Source organism: Crocodylus siamensis, chromosome 4 (genome assembly GCF_052110815.1).
Source record: "Crocodylus siamensis isolate JL-2025a chromosome 4, ASM5211081v1, whole genome shotgun sequence".
Taxonomy (NCBI): domain Eukaryota; kingdom Metazoa; phylum Chordata; order Crocodylia; family Crocodylidae; genus Crocodylus; species Crocodylus siamensis.
In genome coordinates, this window is record NC_143398.1 from 10,572,903 (window position 1) to 10,593,772 (window position 20,870).

The 20,870-nt window shown below is 44.9% G+C and overlaps 1 non-coding gene across 1 annotated transcript; it reads right to left on the reverse strand.

The window, feature by feature from the left end:
* Window positions 1-3,430: 3,430 nt before the first annotated feature.
* On the reverse strand, window positions 3,431-3,502 carry TRNAP-CGG (transfer RNA proline (anticodon CGG)). The gene has a single exon. It is a non-coding gene; the product is annotated as a tRNA-Pro (tRNA).
* Between the last annotated feature and the right edge of the window lie 17,368 nt (window positions 3,503-20,870).

A 20,870-nucleotide genomic window follows, 5' to 3' on the forward strand; every position in this document is an offset into this window, starting at 1 on the left:
CTAGTGCCTGTCAAACAACTGAGAAACTATGGAAGCATGTTATGGATGTACGGTGTATAATACTTTTGTAGCGAGCAGGCGGACAACGTCAACCCCATCTTTTGCTTTTACTACAGGAAATCTATGAGATTTGCACATGTGCTTAAATTTGGGCAACTGCTTAAGTGTCTTCTTTAACGGAGCCTCTGAAATGCAATATGTATCTTTTCTAAGGTACTGATTCGGAGTGAAGTTTGCTTAGCATCTCACAGGATTGGGGTCTTTATTCAACTGCAGCAGTAACTGTTACACAAGAGGTGCACATATTTCTGTCGCTGACACATTAATGGGTTTGAATGCTGAACCTTTCTGGCAATCTTGGTTTTTACCAAACAAGATTTATCTTCTACCATCTCATAGTGGGGAGGGAAGGCAAATTAATTTAATAATAGATTCACTTTCTAACAGCATCTGTTTCCAATCTGGATGGGCTGTTATAAATAACAGTTCCCGACGTACCACAATGAAATGTTGTATTACTCATGCTGTGTCCCAGAAAAAATTCCAGGCCTCGTTCCTCAGAAAGTTTCTTTCTCTGTAGTTATGCAATGTGGGCTTATCATGGTTGAACCTGCAGAACAAGTGCAGATAGTATGTGCCGCCCATTTAGTCTGCTACAAAAGGAATGCATGGATCCAAAGGTGGGATACAGAGAAAAAAGGAAGGGAAAAAGCCACACTTCAGAAATGCTACTTGTTTCTCTTCTATACAAGAAATCAATCAAATGCATAAGCTGGATGCTAACATTTGGACTCTGGATTAACACTTAGATCATATTTATTCTAGATCCCTTTTCCTTTTGTTTATTGATATTATTATTATTATCATTGATGCCATTGCTATAGCAGTGCTTTGGAAGCACTAATTATAGACGGACAATACCAGATAACCAAAAGTGAGGAGGATGAAGAGACAACATCTTCAGTCCTTTAGAGTGCTGGACACGCTCACATTGACACCACACTTGAATGAAGACACTGAGTATTTCCTTTGAAGTCAAAAGAAAATTCATATGGGTCCAACTGGGGGCTTCTCTCTAGGTCAGAAGGATGATTCAGTGGAAAAGGGTTAGGCACCCAGCACCCTGTACAAGTCATGGGGGAGAGCTGGGTAGCTCTGAAGGCTAATTCAGACAGCCCATATGTTGAGTAAAGAGGCACACAAATCAAACGGGTATGAAACACTGAACACAGGGGTGTGTCTTAATGCTTAGGCGCTTGACTCACTGCTGTACGTAGACTCCCAGGTGGATGGTGGCACATACAGCATCCTGTCTTCATCAGCTTGAACATCAGACTGACTCGTGGGAGTTTCCCTCCATAATGTAATAACCTAGTGATTGGAGAGCTCAGCCAAGGAGTGGTAGACCTGTATTGTAGACCCTCCTCATGTAGGAGGGATTCAAACCCACATCATCTTCCTCCCAGAAGAGTGCCCTACACATCATGCTGTAAATTGGTCTGGCTGAGCAAGCCTCCTGCACATGCCCTTGGAAGCTGGGTTGCTGTGTAGGAAGGAATGGAAGAGTCACAAGACCAAGAAAGCAAGCGAGATGGAGCCTGCCTTCGTAGCCTTGCAGTTAGGCCATTCAACTAGGAAAAGGAGCCTCAGTGTCTGATTCCTCCTTCCTGAACCCCTTGTGCATGCCATAACCATGAAGCTTTGGTGCAAAAGTTCGGTGCCATCACATGCTTTGATCTTATCTCAGTGATGTTAGCCCGAATTACACATGAACTGAGGTTCCTGAACAGACTGGGTCCCACTTACAGCTTCAATGGTCCTGGGGAGATATTTAAATTCCAGTCTGGATGGCAGTGGAGGGCAGGTAGGACTTAGGTGTCAGCTGTTCAGATCTGCTTCTGAGGATGTGTGGAGGCCCAAGTTCAGACACCTGGAGTACTTTGCAATCTAAGATGTAGATGTCCAAGGATCTTTGTAGCTTCTGGAGCAGGGTTAATCTATGTCCTGTTTTATAGATACAGAATTGAGGTACCTCAGTTCTACATCCTACCTAGGACCCTAGCTGACCAATCTAGATTTTGCCCTAAGTGACTCTTCTTGAACTTAAAGGTTTGCTGGGTTGGGGCAGAAGATCCAGACCTTTGAAATGGCAAGTCCTTTTAAGTACAAAACAGGATGACACAGGACCACAGAGGATATTAAAAATAAGAGGGTCATTTATTTATTTTTGGCTGCCCTCATTCATTCCACACCCAACATGCTGTAGCAGTTATGAATGACTGGGAAAGGCTCTCTCGTAGTCCCTGGAGTCATATATGAGCACTTCGCATGTGCTCAGGCAAGGAGTAAGCAGCACATCTGCGGTATGTTATTTGTTCTCTCATCCTCTTCTTTGGGGGAAAAGTGTGCAGTGTGGAGTGTCCTTTTAATATAAATGTTTCTCTATGTTGGGGAAGGCCAGCTCAAGGAAATATGCTTTGTACTCGGAAGGTGGTGAGATCACACTTAGGTTGTAGATTCATAGCAGTCACTGAAAAAAGATGCTGATGATTGTTTCCCTTACTCCGTATTGTTTCATTGCAGCAATAGTGTAAAATTGTTGATCCCAGAGGTTTAGATGAGGACTGAGAATTTGAACTTGACTGGAAATTCCCTGGGAATTTGCAGAGAACAGAGTGAAGGTTTGAGGGGGCTCACAGTAACCTATTTTAGTGAGGAGGCAAGAAATAAGAGAGTGACTCTGGACTTCACAACATCAACAGTTAACTTTGCCTCTGCAATGTCTTTATGCCCATCAGTCAATGGTACCTTCTGGTTAGAGCCGTTTGTGAGGTTGTGGCATTACATTGTAAGCAGTTTGAAACTGGGAATATCTAGTGTTATGAAAGGCATTATGGTCTAGTGCAGGGAGCGACATGAGGCTCTTCAGAAGTTAATATATATAATCATAGGGCTGCATGGGACCCCGAAGGATCATTGGGTCCAGCCCTCTGCATGAGCAGGAAAGACATCTGGGGTAAGACGGCCCCAGCCAGATGACCATCCAGTCTTCTCTTGAAGACCTCTAAGGTAGGTGTTTGCACCACCACTGTGGGGAGCTTGTTCCATAATCTGGACACCCTAGTTGTAAAGAAGTTTTTCCTAATGTTCAGCCTGAAACTATCTTATAGTTTCATAGATTCTAGGGTCGGAAGGGACCTGAGCAGATCATCTAGTCCGACCCCCCACCATGGCAGGAAATAATACTAGGGTCAAACGACCCCAGCAAGATGTTCATCCAACCTCCTCTTAAATCACCCCCAGGGTAGGAGCCAGCACCACTTCGCTTGGAAGTTGGTTCCAGATCCTAGCCACCCTGACCATGAAGTAGTGCTTCCTGACATCCAGCCTAAAAAAGCCTTGCTAAGGTCAACATGCACTGGCATCCAAAGGGCTTGTCTGGGATTTGAACCCAGGACCTCTCACACCCGAAGCGAGAATCATACCCCTAGACCAACAAGCCCCTTTTTTCAGGGGTTTGTGGCCATTGTTTCTCATTTTTCCCCAGGGCGCCCTGGTATGAACAGTTGTTCACAGCCCCTGAGGTATGTCTCTGATATAGTGATAAGCTGCAACCAGGTCCCCTCTCAGCTTTTTCTTTAGGTTGAAGAGTCCAAGATCCCTCAGCCTCTCCTCGTATAGCTTGCCGTGCAAGTCCTTGATCATGCAGGTGGCCCTTCTCTGGACCCTCTTGAGCTTTAGCACATCCTTGTTGAAGTGTAGTGCCCAGAACTGGACACAATACTCCAGCTGCAGCCACACCAATGCTGAGTAAAGTGGGAGAATCACTTATTTGGATTTACTGAAGATGCATCCATTGATGCATGCCAGAGTTTTATTGGCCCAGAGGCTACTGCATTGCATTATCGGCTCATATTCATGCTGGGGTCTATTGTTACCCCCAGATCCCTTTCATTCGCAGTACTGGTCAGGTAAGTGATGCCCAGCCTGTAGGTGTGCTGGGGGTTCTTCTTTCTCAGATGCAGCACTTTGCATTTATCTATGTTGCACCTCACTTGGTTCCATTTTGCCCAACATGCCAGCCTGTCTAGGCCTGCTTGTATCTGCACCCTAGCTGTGGGTGTGCCCGCAAAACCCCATATCTTGTTGTTGCCCAGGAACTTGGCCAGTGGGCTTTTCACCCCTTCATCCACATCATTGATGAAGATATTGAACATCACTGGTCCAAGTACCAACCCCTGAAGTACGCTGCTGCCCACATCTCACCAGGACAACACCGATCCATGCATTGCCTCTAGTTGGCCTGTGCACCTCCTGAGTCAAAAAAAAAAAGCTCTTCAGTGCTGGTCAGGAAGGACTGCAATTGATCCAAGCTGGTCGAGCACTCCCAGGAGATGTCTGGGTAGTTGAAGTCACCCGTGACAACCAGGTCCCGTGCACACACAGCCTCCGTTAGTTCACAGACAAATGCTAGATCAAGTTCTTCCCCTTGGTTAGGCGGCCTGTAGTATACATCAACAGTCAGGTCTCTCAGTGCGCTTCCCCCAGAGCTTGACCCAAAGAGTTTCAAGCTGTTCTCTTTCGGGCCAACATCAGCCTGTAGGGAGGTGTACTGCTCCTTCACATAGAGGGAACCACCTCCCCTCACTTCTCTTCCCTACCCAATATCTTCTGTGAAGGACGTAGCCCTTTATGGCTATGCTACAGTCAAGAGAGGAGTCCCACCAGGTCTTTGTGATCCCTACTAGATCATAGTGCCCAGTAGAAAGCAGGAGGACTAGTTCCTCCTGGTTGTTCCCCATGCTTCTGGCATTGGTGTACAGATACCTAAGTCCTTCTACTGAGGTCACTGGCTGCCTGTTGCAATGAAGGGGAGCTGTTTTCTCAGCTCCTGTAAGAGTGGCTTGCTTTACAGTTGATGGAGCTTTACTGTATATTTGTCTCTGGGTAGGCTCCAGTTAGCATTTACCCCATCCCTCTGTGATCTTAGTTTAAAGCCCTATCTAAGAGATTGGCCATCCTGGCCAAGAAAAGGGACTTACCTTTCCGTGTGAGGTGGATGCCATCTCTCCCCAGGAGCCCTGTGTCCTTGAATATGTGTCTCCTTGAATCTTTGCACAAGCACGTGGTGACCAGCTTCCAGTAGTATTTATTCTAGATCCCTTTTCCTTTCTATTTTGTTTATTGATATTATTATTATTATCGTAGTATCATAGTACTTATGGTCAGAAGGGACCTAAACAGATCATTTGTTCTGACCCCCTGCACTGGGCAGGAACGGGTGCCAGGATCATATCACCCCAGCCAAATATCTGTCCAGCCTCCTCTTGAAGACCCCCAAGGTAGTAGAGAGCACCACTTCACTTGGGAGCCCATTCCAGAGCCTGGCAGCCCTGACTATAAAGTAATGTCTCCTGATATTCAGCCTGAACTTTTTCTCTAACGATTTGTGACCGTTATTCCTAGTAACCCCAGGTGGTGCCCAGGGGAACAGAGCCTCCCCCAATTCCCAATGGTCTCCCCTGGTAAGTTTGTAAACAGCCACCAGATCCCCTCTCAGTCTTCTCTAGTGAAGGCTGAATAGGTTCAGGCCCTTTAGCTTCTCTTTGTAGGGCCTGGCCTGCTGCCCCCTGACCACGCAAGATGCCCTTCTCTGGACCCTCTCAATGCTAGCCAATCCCTCTTGAAGTGTAGCACCCAGAACTGGATGCAGTACTCCAACTGTGGCCTGACCAATGCCACAGAGGGGAAGGATCACCTAGCTCAGTTATCATTGATGTCATTATTATTATCATTTATATCAGCTTCTGAAATGGAAGCTGGCCACTGTATGCTTGTGCAAAGATTCAAGGAGATGCATATTAACTTCTAAAGAGAAATGTGGCTCCAGAGCCACAGGTTGGCCACCCTAGTTTGGCGGATACTGATCTAGAAGTTGGCACCCTTGGATTTTACTTCTGTCAACTTGCTGTGTGATCTTGGACTAGTAATTCATCTCTCCATTCTTACCCATGCACACTTTTTGTGTTCATATCTTTGGGACAAACTTTTGCTATGAATCTCTACATTGCCTACTGCAAAAGGCTCCAAACTTGTTCCTAGGTGTCATCACTACTACTAAATATGGGGTCTTTCTAATCTATGCTGTAAGACACCAAAATAGTTCAATACAACAGAAAGTGTCAATATTTATATTAAAGCATGACCATAAATATATTTCAGAAATGAGCTCTGTGTAGGAAAAAACTGAATAATGAAAGAAGAATTTCTTGTGGAGTCTGTTTTGTTTAGACAATGAGATACTTGTTCAAATTACAATGGGCATTAAAACACTATGTATTAAAATATAACAATCCAAAGGAAGGTTTTTTCCTTCCCTAACAAAGCTGACAAGAAAAGCCATTTTTAGCACAGCTGGAATACAAACTTTTCTAATGGTATTTGAAATTTTTCTTAAATATAAGCCTCTTTTTTTTTTTTTTGCCAAACTCCTTTGACTATACACATTGTTTTCAATATGATATTCCAGATTATATAGTGTCCTTGCATTTTTTTCTAAACAGATGCAGTTGCTCAGAATAGAAACTCACAATGCCATAAGAAGTATGGCAGTGTGCTGGAAGTATCATGCTGAATAGTTGCACGGCATTTGAGAATGATGAAAATGATAGAATTTAAGGTTGTACCACTAGGGAAAAAACATACAATTGCACAATTGTATTGATTGAGAAGTGTGCTTTGGGTTCCCAGGTTAAGCTTGGTGATGGGGAACGAATGCGTTTACATATCTTTAATTTCTTTGGAGTTGAATGTTTACCGTTTCTAGTTCCTTGTTGTGAATTGAAAGCAGGCCTGACGTGATCACTGAAAGCAACAAAGGATTGCAATGATTTTTTTTTTGCAGCATAATTTCCCAAAACTTCCAGAACAGTGGGAAACTAGTCTATCAAATAGGCAGCTTTTATGAGAATGTTACAGCTTGGAAGACTGAAGGAAGGACCCCACAAATGGCTATGCATGTAAAATAACTCCAGTGCTTTAAGGTTCATGCCTAGTAAAGGACTCTTAGCATATGAATAGTCCCATTGACTTAAAGTAACGTATAGTTGATTTGAGACCCACGATTCATTCCTTGATGGATTGGGGCTGATTGTTTATTTACCTAAGAAAGAAATCCATAATGTAAGACACTTGTTGAAGGAGGGGATCTAGCCCTAAATACCTAGGTGACTGTTGTAGTCGTTATGTAAGATGTGACTTGTATCAGTGTAGCTTAGTAGTATCAAATCAGTGTGCTCTCTAGGTGCAAGTCACTTTGCTTGCAAGTGCAGCATGTCTGCAGTATGGTCAGAGCACACCTAATGCCACCATAAAAAATACCTTCAAAATAGTGTCGACAAGGCTGAGTAGTACGTTATGCCAGTGTACACCACTGTAATGTAGTGGCACTTTATGCCACTGAAGACTATGTTGACATGCATAAGAAAGTAATAATTGGCTGCTTACTGATTTACATGTATATGCCATACTACTCTTGGATATGCTTTATGCAGATATTTTAACAAGCAAAGAAGACATTTGCAGAAAGCCATTTTCAAAATGCCATATTGTAGGCCTCACTGGAGTACAGATTAATACATCCATTGATCAGTGTATATACAAATTATGCTGAGGTGCTAGTAACAAATAAAAGCCCTCACTGACTGGAACTAAGCCTACCATGTATGGCATAAGTGGCAATACTGAAAAAATTAGAATGGTTAGTTCTTATAGGCGATGTAAAAGGCAAACAAATGCAATACAATGGATAAAACTGTTATTGAACACCAAAATATGGATCAGAGTGACCTGGAAAATAGGTTCCTCTCTCTGGTAGGAAAGTCATACTATTCGGTGAGAACTGGAGGTGAATATTGTCACTTAAAGATGTTTCAGCAATTGGTAAGAATTAGGAAGCATATCCTATAACACAGAGTTGTTTTTCTCAGAGCATACAGAGGGACCTGGGAACCTAAAATACTTTGTATGGAGCCAGTACAAATTTCGTATTGAGCCATGCATCATGCTGGTACCAGGTATACAAATAACTTGGTTAGCACCATGTTTAATTGGATCATGGATATTGTACCTAGCTAGTTTGTAGGCAATAAACCTGGATTAGCTTTTGTTATTAATAATAGAAACTTATGGGGGTGGAGGGTATTAGGAGTACAGTGTCACAGACAGCATCCCAATTATGTGTGCTGACCATCCAAACTGAGTGAGCCTGACATGACTGGTAATACATAACTCTTGACTGCAATTGAGGGAATCCAACACATGCATGATCACTTAATCCAGGCTGAAAATTTGCATTCATGTCTGCCACATTGGAGGTAACCAGGCTGTTATCCCATTAGAGAAACTAAAAAATGCAGTAACCTGTATATGACCGGTGTTGTATATCAGTGTCTATAGTAACCTTCTGAGGTATTAAAAGTGTTGAAAGTAACTGCAGATGGGTTAGACAGAGGGTAGGTGAATTAGTCAATCGTGAATGGTAAATACAGTTTCTCTCATATTATAGAGGTGCCCATATGGCACGGGTACCAGAAGCATAACTGAGGTTGTACCCTGGGCAGTGTTGGAGTGGGACATGTCCCAGTAGAGAGCTCAGCCAAGGGGTGGGTGACTCCTTCCCTCCTGGAGACACTGATACTTTGGAGGGGAGGCATGGGTGTCATTGTAGCCAGCAGCCAAGGGATTAACTCAGCAACAAGGGACTTTCTCTTGATCATCTACTGCAGCCACAGCCGGTGCTGCTGCTCACCTCTGCCTAACGCCACTAATTTTCATCATCATCAGTGATGAACAACACTAAATTTGGTGCCATAAAGGCAGCCAATACAGTGGAGGAACTGTGTTTATCCCTTGGCTGCTGGCCACAATGATGCTTCAGCTACAGTGCTGGCATCTCCCATGGGGCAGGAGGGCATGAGACTGATGAAGGGACCTGGGTTATTGGGCATGACCCCTATATGGCTTGATCTACCCACCATGAGCAATTCCTGTCCTTGTTCCCCGTGTCCAAAGCCTTGATCTAGCCATGGCCCCAACCCCTGACCATACCCCAAGTGCAACCAGGTCCCATCACACAAAGGCAATCATTGTTTTAATAACATGATAGGGTGGTATCCCCTTCAAGTCAGCATCTGGGCTTCCTTCCCTGATTACCCATCCCTGGTTGCACTAATGTTGTACACCATGATCAATGCCTTCCTTTTATATCTACAGACAACTAGCTACATTGGTTCTTATATATGCAAGCATATCAGTAAAAAGATAAGCAATGAATCTCAATTTCATTTAAAAAACATAGAAATATGATATATCTGGAAGGAAATGTGCTCCTTGATCTCCCAGCTGTCCAGGTAGTGGGCTACAGCAGAACCCCTCCCCCCCCCATTACGAAGTTACAAAATCATCAAATTTTTCCACTTCAACTTTTGTAAGAAATGAAGCTTTTTCCTTTGAAATGTAAGCAAATAATTGTAAAATGCATTTTCAAAATGATCAAAACTTTTTAAAAATGAAATTATTGGAACCAAACACCGAGCTTGACATGAACCATAAAAGCTTGGGCTTGTCACTTCAAAAAATAGTTTCAAATTAACTTTTTGTCCCAATTTTAGATTTTTTAAAGATGTTAGGTATTTCCCTGAGATGGAAAAACTGCTTCCCGCATAGCTCTACTTGCTTTATTAAACATTGTCTTTTCTTGCTTATGTTCTTCACCTGGCTGAAGGGTTACCTTGTAATGGATTTGTAACATAACTCTAATTCACTGACAGCCTGCTCTATTAGAACAGTTTGAGTGGTCATGTACTGTAATGTTAATATAACACAGTTTCAATAAGCACTGTGTACTGCTTGCCTTCACTAGCATTTATGGGTTCATCCTCCTAACTATGTCTCCTATCGCTGTGGGGGCGCCATTCAACCTCTCTGCTTTCAGTCAGCTGTACGACAGGCAGGACAGGGCAAAGTAGGGCGTTCCAATATTTTTCCACCACCCCGATGGCTTCCCACTGCCAAGGAAAGGTATGTTGCTTCTTGCAGTGTGCAAAATGCATCTCAACAGCATTCACCAAATGCTTCCTCATGTGTCTACCCAGCTCATCTTGCCACCCCCACCACCCCCAGGCTCCCTTACCAGCATTATGGCCAGCAAATTCTTGCACAAAGAGGGACTGTGAGAAGACCAACAGGACTTCAGTTGTGTGGACACACGGTAAAGCAGAAAGATATTTGCATGCTCCCAGTCCCTAAGGCATCCATAGCCTTAAGATTTATAGAATCAATATAATATTCCAGCCGCCTCCTTGGAGAAGCAGCATGCATAGCTCTAAATGTCACTGCTGCGTGATATCTGCAGACCCTCTGTCAGCACGTCCGACTACAGTCAATAGAAAGCCACATGACGTTAGAGAAGATGTTGTCAGTTCTGTGCCCTTAACCTACATCTCTCAAACAACAGATTATGTTTGAACACGTGGGCTTTTCCTCTCTACCATCCCCCTATAAAAGGCAGTCATTTATCCGTGGGTCTCGGCTGACATCACATTTTTGCAAATGCTGTTTGCTTTCTATAACACAGAGTGATCTTTGCAAAACAACAGGCATGGAAGTGCAAAGACAGTGCGCTCGAGCTCTAGGCTTTCCTGAGTAGCAGCTGGCTGATTGGAGAGAGAGAGAGAGAGAGCTGAGGGTCCTTTTTGGGAAGTGGACAAGCCTTTGAAGTCAGTGAAATAACTTTCCTGGTCTGGATTCAGTTCCCAGTCAATCCGTGGTCAGATTAGCTGTAATACTGCTAGTGTCTTACTGGTGATGAGTTAATGCAATTAGATGCCTGAAGCTTGTCATCTCCTTGTTAACAGGCTTCTGGGTATGCCTGCAGCCCCCTTATTTGAAGAAGGCTGTAATTCAAATGACATCTGTGAGTTATTTATAGGAAACCAGCTCTTGAGATGTAGCCCATATGAAACTATTTTAGTTCTAGTGTTGAGACGCATTCTTCAAGATTTCTGTGCTTAAGAATCCTTATATTTTAACATGAAAGGTCAGAGCTGACCTGTGCGACTTGATTTCCAATTTTGTCCAGTTGAGCTCATTACTCTGGCTTAATACTCTATGTTTAATCCTGCTGAGGGCTCCAACCTGGAAGTGCTGGGTGTGTAAATCAAGGGTGCTCAGAACCTTGCAGTGCACTAAGGCATGATTGGACTACCATACCCTTGCTGTGCAGACTCAGGTAGGGCGTGTTGCTGGAAGCATGCTCAGTTAGGAAGACAAAGGATATGGGTCATGCTAACAGAGAGGATCCACAGACCGGGAAGGAAGTTCAGGGATGTCTGCTTTTGCTGTGGATGCTGAAAAAGATGTGGAAATATTAGATAACAGGATCATCAGCTGTAGGAAGAGCTGTACAGACTTTACTTACAGAGCCCCTGCCTTTGCATCATTGCTCTGGAAATGGAGCTGCTTCTTCTAGCCCCTGAAATAACAGAGGACTTCCTTCCTCTGAAAATGTAGGGATTTATTTCTAGCTCTAAAATATTGGATCAGACCAGCAATCTAGCTACTCCAGAAAGATCCCTGCTGGCTTGATCAGGCATGGGACTGGATCCTATAAAAAGAGTGTTTCATTTCACCTAGTTAGATTAAAAATCAGATTTCTTCCCTTCTCTTTCTTCCTTCTCCCTCCCCACAAAAGCCCCTCGTAGGAATTTATTTTTTTAATACTGCTGGCCAATTCATGGCCAATTACACTTGAGCTGAATAGGTTTAATTTGTGTGTGTAGAAGTAAAAATTAAAATATTGTAATTTCTTGTTATGTTTTAAAAGTATTATTTTTAGCTTAGGTATAATTTACTTCGAAGTGAAGTAAATCATTGTATTCAGATCAATCTATGGTAAAGTGATTTATGAAAATAAAGTTCATGGTAATTAATTAATCACCAAAAAAGTTTGTTTAAACTCCTGATCCTCTCTTAAACTGGGAAAGTCAGGAAGTTCACAATGAATTTCCACCTCTCTCTGCTGGGGAAGAGGCTTTTCTCAGCCAGACTGGCTGACCTGCTCCACTGGGCTTTAAACTAAGTCCACAGGGGGATAGGGGGACTACCACCACTGCTGGCTCACTGAACAACCCTTGCAAAGCCAGCAGGCCAGGGTACTTAAGGGAGCCCACCCCTGCCCCAGCCCTGGAACAACCTGTAGACAAGGCAAGGGCCCCTAAGGGGATACTTGCATGCTTGTACATGAATGCCAGGAGCTTGGGGAATAAACAGGAGGAATTTGTCCTTCTACTTAACACAAATAATTATGATGCCATAGGGATAACGGAGACCTGGTGGGACTCCACCCATTACAGGATCATTGGTATATATGGCTATACCCTGTATAGGAGCGATTGAGTGGAAAAAGCGGGCAGGGGTGTAGCTCTCTATGTCAAGGACAGCTACGCATCCCTGCAAGCTGATATTGGCACCCAGGGTGGATGATTGGAGACCCTCTGGCTTAAAATCCATGGGAAACGTGGCACAGGAGGACACAACAGTGGGAGTCTACTACAGACTTCTCACCCAGAAGGTATTCAGCCTCTCGAGGTGTTCCTTCACAAGGTCAGCATTCATGGAGGGTAAGGAATCTCCCTCACCTGGGCCTCCCTGTCCCACCTCAGTGAGATGGACTCGAGGGGAACGCTTCCAAACCTCAGGTTGGGGAGGACAGGGTTAGAGAGCTTCTGGAGGGGCTGGACATGTTCAAGTCAGCAGATCCATATGCTCTCCACCCCAAGGTGTTGAGGGAGCTAGCTGGGGTTATAGAGGACCCTTGGCATGGGTTTACGAGCGCTCATGGTGCTCGGGCCAGGTGCCAGATGACTGGAAGATAGCTAACGTGGTCCCCATCTTCAAAAAAGGGAAGAGAGAGGACCCGGGCAGCTATAGGCCTGTCAGTCTTACCTCTATCCTTGGGAAACTCTTTGAGAAGATCCTCAAGGAGCACATCTGTGATGGGCCGGCTTCAAGGATGGTGCTCAATGGCAACCAGCATGGTTTCATTAGGGGCAGGTCATGTCAGACCAACCTGATTGCCTTTTATGATCAGGTCACAAAGGCAATGGATGCAGGTGTCGCTGTGGACCTAGTCTTTCTTGACTTCAGCAAGGCCTTTGACACCATCTCCCACCCCAACCTCATTAAAAAAGCTAGGCGACTGTGGCATTGATGCCTACACAGTCACATGGATTGCAGATTGGCTCAAGAGTCATACTCAGAGAGTGGTGGTGGATGGGTCATATTCAACCTGGGGGGAAGTGGGCAGCAGAGTCCCCCAGGGCTCGGTCCTTGGGCCTGCGCTGTTCAATTTCTTCCTCAGCGATTTAGACGACGGGGTGAAATGCAACCTGTTTAAACTCACTGATGATACCAAAATTTGGGGTGAGATGAGCACGCTAGTAGGGAAGGAAAGATTGCAGCAAGATCTGGATAGGTTACAGGAGTGGGCTGACATAAACAGGATGCGTTTCAATACTGACAAGTGCAGGGTGCTGCACTTAGAAAGTAGAAACCAGCAGCACACTTATAGAATGGGAAACTCCTTTTTGAGAGCACGGAGGCAGATAGGGATCTTGGAGTCATTATCGACTCCAAGATGAACATGGGCCAACAATGCAAGGTCACGGTTGACAGGGATAACCGGACCTTGTTGTGCATCCACAGGTGCATCTCAAGTAGAGCCAGGGAGATGATCCTCCCCCTCTATGCAAAGCTGGTCAGGCCACAGCTGGAGTATTGCGTCCAGTTCTGTGTGCCCCATTTCAGGAGAGATGTGGACAACATTGAAACGGTCCAGAGGAAGGCCACCCACATGATCTGGGGACAACAGGGCAGACCCTACAATGAAAGACTGTGGGACCTAAACCTGTTCAGCCTTCACAAGAGAAGGCTGAGGGGGGACCTGGTGACTGTCTATAAACTCACTAGGGGGACCAGAAGGGTTTGGGAGAGACACTGTTTCCCCTAGCGCCCCCTGGCATGACAAGGAACAATGGCCACACATTATTAGAGAGTAGGTTTAGATTAGACTTCCGCAAGAACTACTTCAAAGTTAGGGCGGCTAGGAGCTGGAACCAACTTCCTAGAGAAGTGGTGCTGGCTCCTACCCTGGGGATCTTTAAGAAGAGGCTTGATGAGTACTTGGCTGGACTCATTTGATTCCAGTCTTTTCTCCCGCCCAGGCAGGGGGTCGGACTTAAAGATCTACAAAGTCCCTTCCGACCCAACTTCTATGATTCTATGAAAAGCTTGACCAGGAGTTGACCAGGGAATTGGCTGAGATCGCACACTCCCTATGCATGGTTGTCACAGGAGAATTCAACTACCCAGACATCTCATGGGAAGAGTGTTCAGCTAAATCCGAGTGGTCACAAAGTTTTCTCGTGTGTGGATGAGCTCTATCTGACTCAAGAAGTCTATGGGCCAACAAGAGGTAAAGCACTTCTTGACCTGGTACTGGCAACAGAAGACAATCTAATCAGTGACCTAATGATCAAAGGGAAGCTGGGTGACAGCGACCATGAGCTGATCACCTTTACCATTTGCCATAAAGCTGGCAAGTCAGTCAGCAATACAGAAGTCCTTGACTTAAGGAAAGCTGACTTTGAGAAGCTCAGGAGGCTTGTTGGTGAGGCCCTAAGGGACCACAACCCCAAGGAGAGGGGAGTCAAGAAAGAGTGGTTGCTTCTCAAGGGAGCAATCCTAGATTTCATAGATTTCATAGACATTAGGGCTGGAAGGGATCTCGGAAGATCATCGAGTCCAGCCCCCCCACCCAAAGGGCAGGAAGTCTGCTGGGTTCATAGGATTCCAGCAAGATAAGCATCCAATTTACTCTTGAAGGGGTTCAATGTAGGTGCTTGAACCACCTCCAATGGCAGGCTGTTCCAGACCTTGGGACTCAGACAGTAAAGAAATTCTTCCTTATGTCCAGCCTGAAACAGTATTGAAGTAGTTTGTGACCGTTCGACCTCATCATCCCTTGGGGCGCTCTGGTGAACAAACGTTCCCCCAGATCCTGGTGGTCACCCCTGATAAACTTATAGGTGGCCACCAGATCGTGCTTGAGCCTGCAGTTTTCCAAGCTAAAGGGCCCCATGGCTCTCAGCATGTCATCGTAAGGTCTGTTTTCCTGACCTCTGATCATGCGTGTGGCTCTTCTCTGGACTCAAGCTAAGTCTATTCCGTCTTGAAGGAAAGGCAGCAAAATGGCACAGCAGCCCCCTTAGCTCTGTAGGGAACTAGCAGACCTCCTGCATCTAAAAAGGAAGACAAAGGATGGAGGACTGAATCCACCTCCAAGGAGGAATATTCCACTCTGGTCTGGACCTGCAGGGAGCAAAACAGGAAAGCCAGGGCTGCAACTGTACTCCAACTATCTTTGAGCATCAAGGACAAGAAAAAGTCCTTTTTTCGATATGTGGGGAGCTGGAGGGAAAGCAAGGGCAACATTGGACTCCTGTGAAACCAGATGGGACAACTGACAACCGACTCCCAGGAAAAGACAGCTTACTAAATGGGTACTTTGTGTTGGTCTTTTACCAGTCCCATGGGACTCCCCTGCCCATCATGGGACAGGGAGGCCCAGGTGAGTGAAGTTCCTTGCCCTTCATCAACACTGACCTGATGAAGGAACACCCTGAGAGGCTGGAGACCTTCAAATCAGCTGGCCTTGACAATCTATACCCCAGGGTAGTTGGGGAGCTGGCTAGCATCATAGGCCAGCCCATGGCATGGATCTTCAAGAACTCCTGGCACTCTGGTGAAGTGCCTGAAGATTGGAAGAATGTGGTGCCTGTCTTCAAGAAAGGGAGGAAAGTGGATCTGGCAAACTACAGGCCCATCAGCCTGACCTCTATCCCGGGGAAGGTCTTAGAAAAGATTATTAAAGAGGCCATTCTCAACAGACTGGCCAACTTCAACATCCTGAGGGTTAGCCAGCACAGGTTTGTTGCCAGGTAGGTTTGCTTGACCACTCTTATCTCCTTTTACGACCAGGTGACCTATCACCTGGACAAGGTAGAGGAGATTGATTTCATATATCTTGACTTTAAAAAAGCCTTTGATCTGGTATTCCATGAACACTTCTTGGCAAAACTGGCCAACTGCAGCCTCGAATCCACCGTGATCCATTGGCTGGGGAGTTCACTCCGTGGTTGGACCCAGAGGGTGGTGGTTGACAGAAGTCAATCATCATGGGTGCTCTGTAACCAGTGAGGTCCCTCAAGGCTCTGTCCTTGGACCTATATTGTTCAACCTCTTCATTAATGATGTAGACATTGGAGTCAGAAGTGGACTGGCCAAGTTCGCTGATGATACCAAACTTTGGGGTAAAGACACCTAAGGACAGGATGGCAATCCAGACTGACCTTGACAGGATCAGGAAATGGGTGGGTGAAAATCCCATGGTGTTTAACACCAAAAAATGCAAGGTTCTCCACCTTGAGAAGAAAAACCTGCAGCATGCCTATAGGCTCAACAGCGCTATGCTGGCTAGCACTACAGATGAAAGGGACATGATTGACCACAAGATGAACATGAGCCTTTAATGTGACGCTGCAGCTTGCAAAGCAAGCAAAACATTTTCTTGCATTCATCCCAGAATGTCATTCTCCTACTGTACTCGGCCTTGGTGAGGCTGCAGCTGGAGTACTGTGTCCAGTTTTGGGCCCCACAATTCAAAAAGGATGCGGAGAAGCTTAAGAGAGTGCAGAGGAGAGCCACACACATGATCAGAGGTCAGGAAAACATACCTTACAATGAGAGGCTGAGAGCTATGGGGACTCTTCAGCCTAGGAAAGCTCAGGCTCAGGGGTGATCTGATGGCCACCTATAAGTTTATAAGGGGTGTTCACCAGGACCTGGGGGGAAAGTTTGTTCACCAGAGTGACCCAAGGGATGACAAGATTGAACGGTCACAATCTCCTGCAAGACCGTTGCAGGCTGGACATAAGGAAGAACTTCTTTACTATCCGAGCCCCAAGGTCTGGAACAGCCTGCCGTCGTAGGTGGTCAAGCATCTACTTTGAACATCTTCAAGAGAAATTTGGAAGTTTATCTTGCTGGAATCCTATGACCCCAGCTGACTTCCTGCCCCTGGGGCAGTTGGCTGGACTAGATGATCTTCTGAGGTCCCTTCCAGCCCCAATGTCTATGAAATAATTAATGCAATTTAAAAAATATGCATTTTTAGCACCTTTCTAGTCACAAAGATTAGCATCGGAGAAATGAAGAAAATGAGGCCTGGAAGGGACCACAGGAGGTCACTAGCCAAATCCCTGAAGCAAAGCAGAAACATTCCCAACTAGATCATCCCATCCAAAGCTTTGTCTACCTGGGTCTCAAAACCCTCCAAGGATGGAGAGTCTGCAACCTCTCTGGGTAATATGTTGAAAGAGTTTTTCCTAATATCTAAACTAAATAACCTTTGCTGCAATATGACTGTTCTCTCTGTCATCTGCCACCAATGAGAATGGTTTAGCTCCCTCCTCCTTGGAACCCCCCTTCAGGCTGCCATTAAATCCCCTCTCAATCTCCTTTTCTCTAGACTAAATAAACGCAGTTCTCTCAGCCTCTCCTCAGAAGTCATGTGCCTCAGTCCCCAAACCATTTTTGTTGCCCGACTATGGATTCTCTCCAATTTGTTCACATTCTTTCTGTGTTGGGGGGCCCAAAACTGGACACAGTACACCAGATGTGACCTCACCAGTGCTGAATAGAGGGGAAGAATAACTTGATCACTCCAAACTGCAGTTCTTCATACTAAACCTCATGAGATTTCTTTTGTCCAGTCCTCCAATTTGTCTCGGTCACTCTGAATCCTAGCCCTACCATCCAGTGTATCTATTCCCCACAGCTTGATATCGTCAGCAAACTTGTGGAGGATGCACTCCAACTCATCTTCCAGGTCATTGATGAAGATACTGAATAAAACCAGCCCCGGGACCAACCCCTGAGGCACTCCACTTGATACTGGCTGCCAATTAGCCATCAAAGTCATTGACTATTACCCTCTAAGCCTGATGATCCAATCAGTTTTCTGCTCACCTTACAGTCCAATCCATTCATCCAACCCAATACTCTCTTAGCTGGCTTGCAAGCATATTGTGGGAGAAGGTATTAAAAGCCTTGCTAAAGTAAATGTATATCATGTCCACTGGTCTCCCTGAATCTACCGAGCCAGTCATTTAATCGTAGAAGGCGATCAGGTTGGTGAGGCATGACTTGCCCTTGGTAAATCCATGCTGACTGTTCCTGATCACTTTTTTCTCCTCCAAGTGCTTAGAAATGGATTCCTTGAGGACCATCTCCATGAGTTTTCCAGGGACTGAGGTGAGGCTGACTGGTTCCCTGGATCCTCCTTCTTCTCTTTCTTAAAGATAGGCACTATATTTTCCCTTTTCCAATCATCCAGCACCTCTCTTGATTGCTATGAGTTCTCAAAGATGATGGCTAGTGGCTCTGGAGACACATCAGCCAACTCCCTCAGAACTCTTGGGTGCATCCTGTCTGACCTCGTGGACTTGTACACATCCAGCTTTTCTAAATAGTCCCTAATTTGCTCTGTTGCCACTGTTAGCTGCTCACCCCCGTCATGATTTTTTGCTTTGAAAAATGACTGTATCAGTGGCATATTTGGCTCCATTATCAGCTCTCAATAATTTCCAGAACATGCTTGTATTATAAAGGAAAAAGATGCCAGACTTACACACTGTTCCAGGATCTAAAAGCCAAGTGGTGTCTTTTTGGATCATGTATTGCCTTCAGTGAAAGGTTCATCCAGTGATTCTTAATTAAGCTTCAAGGCAGTGATGCCCAGCTCACTGTCCCAGAGCTATACTGTCTCTTTAGTGACATCAGAAGGAAGATGTCACATCACAAATCAAAAGTAATTAAAGAAATTACTAGGCTCTCAGTTTCATAAAGTACAAAGGGTCTCAGGATTCATGCACAGCCCACCAGTTTCCTACTGAAGGCAAAAAGATATAAAAATTGATGAAGGAAGCTGGTGCAACTTGGAATGCGCATCAGCAGTCAATCTCAACTCTCCCAGTTTCATAATGATGCTTGCAATATTTTGGGGTCTTTCTTAGAGTCTCAGGTCCTGAAATAATATGGTACTCTGATAGCTTTTAAGATATATTATTATCATTATTGTCAGTATAATTACCATTATTATTACCATCACTATTACTATTATAATGATGACAATACTTGACCCCTGTAGCTCAGGAAAAAACCTTGAAACAATATATTAGCTAGAGAAGCAATCAGCAACACGTTCTGGAAGTGGGCTGGAATGGCCTAGCTTGGGTCTGAGGTAGGCCATAGCTGGGACCTGTTCATCACCAGTGCTGCCACTTCTCCCTGCTGCCTGGCTGTGGCACAGAACAAGTAAAGCTCCCAGATGCCCAGCCATGTAGCTGCCCAGTTGCATGCAAGTGGGCAAAGCCCCCTGTCAACAAATACTACCAAAGCCCCAGCTCTTCAAACAGATCTACAAGGCCAAGCTCTTCAAGCAGGCCAGGTCCAGCCTGCAGACCATGGGTTGCCAACCCCTGACCTAGAGACCTAAAACAAAATAGAAAGAGACTATGAGTTTCAACCTCTCATGAATTTTAGGATGGCTTTAGGTTTGGGAGTACATGATTCATAGCTTCTGAACCCTCAGAGTTGGCAATGCTAGCTCTCTTGAATTAGGAGGAGCATTTTTTTTCTTTTTACTTTTACTTTTCACACCATAACCTCCCTTTAAACCAGTAGAGTATGGTTAGCCCTGTTTGACAGAGAATTGAAAGTAAAACAATGTCATGTAATTTGAAGCCTAGAGGAGCTCTCAACATCACAATGCCCTAGTTTTTTACCATCCCTCCACATAATGGTCTGTGCAGATCACACCAAGAGGTAGCCCATTTTCCCTATGCACCAGTAAATTTATCCTCTGGGGTTGGGAGATCTGGGGAGGGGAGACTCCTTAATTGCCCCCAGCCTACCCCTCAAACCTTGGGCTATACTTCAGTGACAAAACTTGCAAACTCCTTGGTATTGAAATGGTCCATTCTTGTATATTTGAAAAGCACCTGGCACATCAAGGTATCGGCGTTCAAATTTATAATAATAAGAGAGGAATAAAAATATACTTTACACTCCAGATGATAAGGCACTGTCTTAGGAACCAAGAGTGGTGGGGTGCCAGAAACTCCTGGTTGCATGACTATGTCCAGGTCTTTTCCTCCTTCCATGCTGCTATACCCCCATCATGCCTCCTTGTCTACTTACAAGGTAAAACTTTCTAGTAAGGGACTTTCTCTTACTCCAGACCCAAAATCTACTGTGCTGATCTCTGTATCACCATCTCATTCATATTTACATTTCCCTCGAGACACTCACTTTGAAAATGAGTATGGTTTTTTGAGTAGTTCATGGCTAATGGTTTTAATGCACTTGTGGTCACTTAATACTCTCCTTTTGTATAACGAGGATGCATCTCAGCTGGACCACTACATTTTTCATATGGGCACTCATTTTCAAATTGTTTATAATTTACTCCAGTAGCCTGTAACCATTTGGTGGGGGGCGGGAGGGGGGGCAGGATCTCTGCAAACTATTAGGTATAGGTTTGTTAGAAAAAATTAAATGCTCTTTTATACCAACTTTGATCCATTGTATAAAACACTGATTCAGACTTTGTAGATTATTGATCTATATATAGATCTAGAGATCGTATGAGCTCCTTTGAAGTCATCCTTATCTATCCTTTCAAATGAGTT